This window comes from Tursiops truncatus, chromosome 5 (assembly GCF_011762595.2).
Source record: "Tursiops truncatus isolate mTurTru1 chromosome 5, mTurTru1.mat.Y, whole genome shotgun sequence".
Taxonomy (NCBI): domain Eukaryota; kingdom Metazoa; phylum Chordata; class Mammalia; order Artiodactyla; family Delphinidae; genus Tursiops; species Tursiops truncatus.
In genome coordinates, this window is record NC_047038.1 from 112,234,793 (window position 1) to 112,241,346 (window position 6,554).

At 41.7% G+C, this 6,554-nt stretch overlaps 1 long non-coding RNA gene across 1 annotated transcript; it reads right to left on the reverse strand.

Annotated features, from left to right (window-relative positions):
* Nucleotides 1–1,133: 1,133 nt before the first annotated feature.
* LOC141278814 (uncharacterized) lies at nucleotides 1,134–5,458 on the reverse strand. The gene is made up of 3 exons (XR_012332148.1): nucleotides 5,296–5,458; nucleotides 5,065–5,197; nucleotides 1,134–3,391 (listed from the first exon to the last, which is right to left on the reverse strand). It is a non-coding gene; the product is annotated as an uncharacterized lncRNA (long non-coding RNA).
* Nucleotides 5,459–6,554: the final 1,096 nt, after the last annotated feature.

Here is a 6,554-nt window from a genome sequence, read left to right on the forward strand (position 1 = left end):
GAAATTGAAGTGCACTTTGCCAAGTAGCAGCAGGCTGATCGCCTCTCTGGGTCCTTACTGCAAATAAGGCTAAATGTTCACATGGATCGTTTGTACAGTTCGTCCTGCTCTGCTATTTGGAAACATGGAAAGGCAGTGGCCTGGTCCGGTGTTCTCTGTGATCCATGAACATCTGGAAGCATGGCTTGGTCTTAGAACCTCCAAGGATGTCTATCTCAAGAACACTATGATCAGGGACATCTTGAGGATACTGAACTGCAGCAGGATCCAAGCTGTAGGGGGACATTAAAGCTATCCCATCGGGGACCCTCTGAAACTAGATCAAAGTGACTCTCTGGAAAACCTTCAACCTGGAGACAGGAGCAAAATTCTCATCCCTCAGGTGGCCATGGTCTGAGAATGAGGCCACGTCCTGGAACATATTTAGAGATCTTCGTATGCAGACACTGTATGTCACCCACTTATAGCATTCTGGGGGATGTTCTAACACTGTCACAGGGCATTGATGAGTTTTCTACTCTATCAAGCAACGGGTGTCCTATGACTAGCAGAGATCACACAGTTAGCATCCTGTGTGCAGAGGGCAATAACCTGGCAGCAGTGAAGCACGTGTAAGTTGACAGAGGGCCAGCAAATGCAATAGGGAGACTAGGAAGAGAACCAGTCTTGAAGAGTGCAGTCTTGGGAGAGACCCCAGGCAGCTATGCAAGTGGGGCCTGGCTCTAAAGTAGCAGAGAATAAAGCTTCACAGACTCAGCTACAGAAACACAGGAAGTTCAGTAAGAGGCAGAGGAGCATGCTATCGACTACTGAGACAAAACAGCTTCTCCACAATGACAGCCATGGCAGTTGCACCTGTACTTGCTCGCTTACAGCCTCATTCTTTCTCTCCACTCTGGGTCTCCTGAGGCCCTGTTACCTTCCTCATCTAAACCTGTAATGAGATATCCATTTAAAAATGCACAGAAGAGGGAATTCCCTGGTGATCCAGTGGTTAGGACTCAGCGATTTCATTTCTGGGGACTGGGTTCGATCCCTGGTTGGGGAACTAGGATCTCAAAGGCCGCGTGACACGGCAAAAAAAAAAAAAAAAAAAAAAAGAAACAAAAAAGAAACAAAAAAGCACAGAAGAAAAACACAACCTAAAATTAACTAGTGATTTCACTACTGGTTGCTGACACAGATACAGTACACCAAATAATATCTTAAAAATAATGTATTTGGTTTTAGAATTTCAATGTGGAGATTCTGACAATTCTTTTTGTATCTGACCTTAGGGAAGGTATTACCTTAGGGAAGGTATTAACATTTTGATGCTTCTTTGTCTGTGTTTTCAAAATGAGGGAAATCGTATGATATTTTCCCTGTGCAAAAGGCATTAGAAAGGCACTATATGTCTTGCTATCATTTTATGTTTATCATTAAAAAGTCTGAGACTTTCCTCTTATTCTGTTTTTAAGTCCATTCCACAAATATTCATGTTTAGGATCACTGCTGACTTTTCTCCTTTTTAAGAACGGGAAGAAAGAGGGGCTTCCCTGGTGGTCCAGTGGGTAGGACTCCATGTTCCCATCCTGCAGGCACGCCACAACTAAAGATCTTGCACGCTGAAACTAAGACCAGGCGCAGCCAAAATAAATAAATAAATAATAAACGAAATATTAAAACAGAATGGGAAGAAAGACAAAACACAAGGGGAAAAGAATGAACATTTATTGACCATTAACTCTACTGCTAGGTGATTTAATCTGTCATGACAACCTTGTGAAGTAAGTATTATTAACCATAACAAGTTTCACTGGGGAATAAAAGGGTCACATGCCTCTCAGTTGAGATAGCATGAGATTTTTATGCAATTTTTAAAAGTAACAACAAAATCATGTCTTCCCTGTGATTTTTGAGAACTCACATGTGCCAGATAGCAACCTTGCTCCTTGCCGACTCTGTTCTGTCAATGAAGGAACAGACCTATAACTGTGGTCAGGTAATTTACTCAAATGGTGGATGTGGAGTTGGAAGGCTCCAGGTTTTCACTCTCTCATTCTTGTGTTTTAAAGTAAGGCATTTCAAATGGGCGATTCATCTGTGTAATCACCACTTAGCCTTCAAAATAAATCTTCAGGTAGACGACTAAAATGATCATGAGAAAGTCATAAAGCATGAAAATGGAATCATTTAGAACATGTTTACTCTTTCCTTCTTTATTGCTTTTAGAGTGTTTGGTTTTAGGACATTCAACAAGTGGGAATAATACCATGACGAGTGATAGACTCCAGCTGTTTGCAACGTGGTACCAAGTGAGGAGGCATATGATTTCAAGGAAAAGGGGGTGGGGAGAAACAGACTATTTACAAAGTACTGTTTTATTGCTTTCCCCCATGTTCTTCTAGAAAGCAATACAAGAAAAGATTTACAATATCTTGCTTGTGGTTAGTTATTTCTTAAAGCCCCAAGGTTTATACTTTGCTTCCTTGGGCTAGGTAGTCAGTGGGGTTAGGCATGCTTCCTATAACATATATGTCAAGTATAGGGACCCCAGATATTTGTCAGATATTCCCAGCTCTTCATGAAGTCAACCCAATAAAGACATGACACATAACCAGAAGAAATGAAGATCTTATTGAGAAAATCCCAGTCTTCTTACAAGTCAATCAGAGCAGAGAACCAGAAAGAGCTTTCTAAAAAGATATTTCAGTTTAAAACACAGCAGATGACAAATTCAGTCCTAGAGCCCTCGGGGGATTTGACTGCCACACACTGATATATCACAGAAACATTTATTTTGTAAGTAATGTTAATGATATTCTCAGAGCTCTGTGTTTACTGTTTAACACTGCTATTATTTATTGATGACTAATGGCCGATAAACAGAGCCTCTTGCCTTACTCTGGCTTCCAGTCAGTATTTACGGATTAGGTCCATCAGTCTCCTTCTGAAAGCCACTGAGACAATGCAGCTGGCAGCCAGCTGAAGAGGAGACGCAACAAATATCACCCGCCACTCAAGGTAAGACAAAGAAGAGAACTTGTAAGGAAGATGTGCTATTGCCACCACAAAGAAGCATTTAAGTATTTTTACGACCTAATTAATATTCCTAAATATCTAGTAGCATGGCTTACCTTTTTATTCTCATCTCTATCTCTAAAACACTCCACACTCTCTAACACTGTTCCATAAAGGACTATCGGAATACAGTGATTGAGATCACTTTAAGGAAAATATAAGCTCAAGAATTTAAGAATGTGGAAATAGGGACTTGCCTGGTGGTCCAGTGGGTAAGACTCCGAGCTCCCAATGCAGCGGCCTGGGTTCAATCCCTGGTCGGGGAACTAGATCCTGCATGCATGCCGCGATGAAGATCCTGCGTGTTGCAACTAAGATGCGGCACAGCCTAAATAAATAAATAATTTTTTTAAAAAAAAAGAATGTGGAAATAAAGAAATGATAAGGAATTTTAATTACTGGAAGTAGATGGTAAAAGGAAGATAGCACACGGTTCAGGGAGATACATCAAAAAGTTACAGTAATTAAAATACTCAAAATTGTTTTATTCATTTGTGTACCACATGAGGAAAGGGGGAAAATATTAGTGGAGTTTTCCCCGTCTCTGTTCTTAATCTGAAGATATATCTGGGTTATCAGAGTACGGTTACATTACATTCATTTTGCAGCTAGTACAGGTACATTAGGCATTGACTTTATCTTTCAAAGGAACGTCTAAAGGCTTACCTTCCAATTGTTTAAGGCAACTCTAAATCTCCAAAGCTTTTGAACTTTCTTTCCCCAAACTGAATTCTGTGTCTAATAATTTTCACCATTAAAATAGCTTTCTGGGAGGGTCTATGTCCTACTGTAGTGTATATGAGAGAAAGCACAGAGTGATTGAGGGCTCTAATTGCTTGTCCCAGCTCTGTCACCATGCTGTGATTTTCAGCAGGGGTACAATTGGTTCTTGTTGGTATAATCAGCATGTTGGACTACAATTATTTTTACTTTTAAAATTTACTTTCAGTTTTGAAGCCAAATCTGGCTTCTGTACCCCGACACCAAATTAAATCTCAGAGACACAGTTTTGGGTGAAGCAGAAAAGAATAGATTTGTTGCTTTGCCATGGGGGCCACAGCGGGCTAATGCCCTTAAAACTGTGTGTCCCAACCTGGAGGGGGTAGTGAGGAGTTTTATAGTAATGGTTCAAAGAGGGTGTGGTCAGCTCATGGACATTCTTCTGATTGGTTGGTGGTAAGTGGGAGTCAGCATCATCAACCTTCTGGATCCAACTGGTCTGGGGTCTGTGTGCTTGTGGACAGTATACCTTCATTAACCATTAACCTCTCCCACCTGGTGGGCATTTCAGCATCTGCAAAACAGCTCAAAGATATTGTTATGTGTATCCTTGAGGGGGAACCAGGACGCTGCCCCAAGGCTGCACTATTGTTTCTTTTAACTGTTCCTCCCTTGACTCAGCATCTCCTCCCTTCCTTGATTAGCAACTGTTTGAACTTGCTCATTGGAATTCAGGGAAGGTCACTGAGGCTGAATGAAGCCTATTTCCTATAATCAAGAAATGGGGAACACAGAAAGGCTTTTGTGCCCAGAAGCCCCACAGGGTCCTGCTTGGTATCAGTTTTACCTTCAGTTTTAAATTTCTAAAATCCCAGGAAAATGGTGACACATCCAAATAGGGTTGATCTTTTTTGGGTAAGCACTCATGTGTTAGGGGAACCACTGACCGAAACCACCCAGCCTGGCCAAGCTGATAGTAACCACTTGCATGAGTTACCTTACAACAGGAGCTCCTGGTAAGGAACATGGAACTAACAAGCTACCACCAACCAGAAGAATTCAGGAAAGGTCAAAAGGAGAGAGGAGATGCCAGTCCATATCTCCTACCAACCTCCCAGAATCCTTCTTGCTGGAATCCATCTTGGCTAAGAGATGCGTGTGCCACTGGGAAGGACCCTGAGTCAAAGTGATTTGGCAGAGACAACCTGGAAACTAACCCCATTACCATTAAACCTGAGACCAAAAACCACGAGGCAGAGCAGTCCTCCTGGGTTTCCTTACCCTGCTGCTCTCCACCCCGGGCGCCTCTTCCCAACAAAGTCTCTTGCTTTGTCAGCACGTGTGTCTCCTCGGACAGTTCATTTCCAAGTGTTAGACAAGAGCTCACTCTCGGGCCCTGGAAGGGGTCCCCTTCCTGCAACACATGGAAGAAACATGTGAATAACTTTCAACCAGAAATGAATGACTTGACCAGGAAAGTCTATTTGCCTTATCGGAATTATTTCTGCCTACCTTAATACACCTTCTTGCACTGCTTTTCTTCTATGCTATTTTTCAATTGTCCTATCTTTACTTCTTTCCCTCAGCCATATATTGTCAGCTGAATCCTTTTTCTGTTTCTTTCCTTGATCATTTGTTGGTTTCATTTCCTTGCATTTTTTTCCTACATTCCAGAAAGGAACAAAAATTATGTCATGACATCCTCTGGCTACCCAAGGACATAACTTTCTAGATGCAAGTACTAAGTTGTATAGATACCATCTTTGGCTTCAGGTCAAGTGTTGCAGGGAAGTGTTGCAGGCAAACTTGACAGTGACCACTTGACAATAAATTTCTACTCATGCCCTAGCAAATCATGTCAGTTGCACCCAGAAGGAGACAGAGGTGGGGAGTTATCTTAGCATAGGAGGGACTTAAAAGTCAAAGAGGAAACTTAAGTACCTTAAGTTTTTCTTATCTAAGGCAGTGCTGTCTGGGGAGGGAGAGGGCAGCAAATATTTTTTACGGAGACAAACGTCTGGAACAGGCCAGATAATAAATATTTTTGGCTTTGCTGGGTAAGGAGATCATTGTGCAACTACTCAACTCTACTTTGTAGGTAAAACGGCCATAGAGAATACCAAACAGACAGGCAGAGCTGTGGCCAGGTTTCAATAAACTTTATTTATAACCTCAGGATTTGTTTTATTTACAAAAAACAAACAAAACAAAATGCAAGGGATGGGCTTTAGTTTGCTCACTGCTGGTGTAAGGGAAATACTAGACTAGTAATTTGGAGATGTGAATTTAAGAGCTTTGATCAACTGGACAAATTAGGAAATGCTATTGGTCCAGTTATTCAATCCTTTGTTTCTAGGGAAACACAATTGCCACAGCCCTTCCAGTAGAAGAAAAAAGTGACACTTTCCTTGGAGAATGGTAGTGGCACCTGTTTTCCTCCTCACTGTTCAAGAGTTTCAATACCAGTACCCAGGCCACTTAAGAGATCATGAGCCAGCCTCACAAATGATGCTAGGAGATGCAGTGTATTCAAAAATAATATTTATAGATGCCTGGCCAGTGTGGCTTTAAAGTGTCTTCAGATACAGCTTCTGGGCCCTAGGTCAAACTTTTTCTTCCTCCAAATAGTATGCACAAATTGGATCCACCAAGACAGGTAGGCCAATCACAACAGCAAACTCCAGTCTTAGTTTCCTACTTAATAATCTATTGCTTTTCTGCAAAGCTGCCAAGGAAGGAAGGTGTATGAGGCACCATCAGCCAGGTAGCAG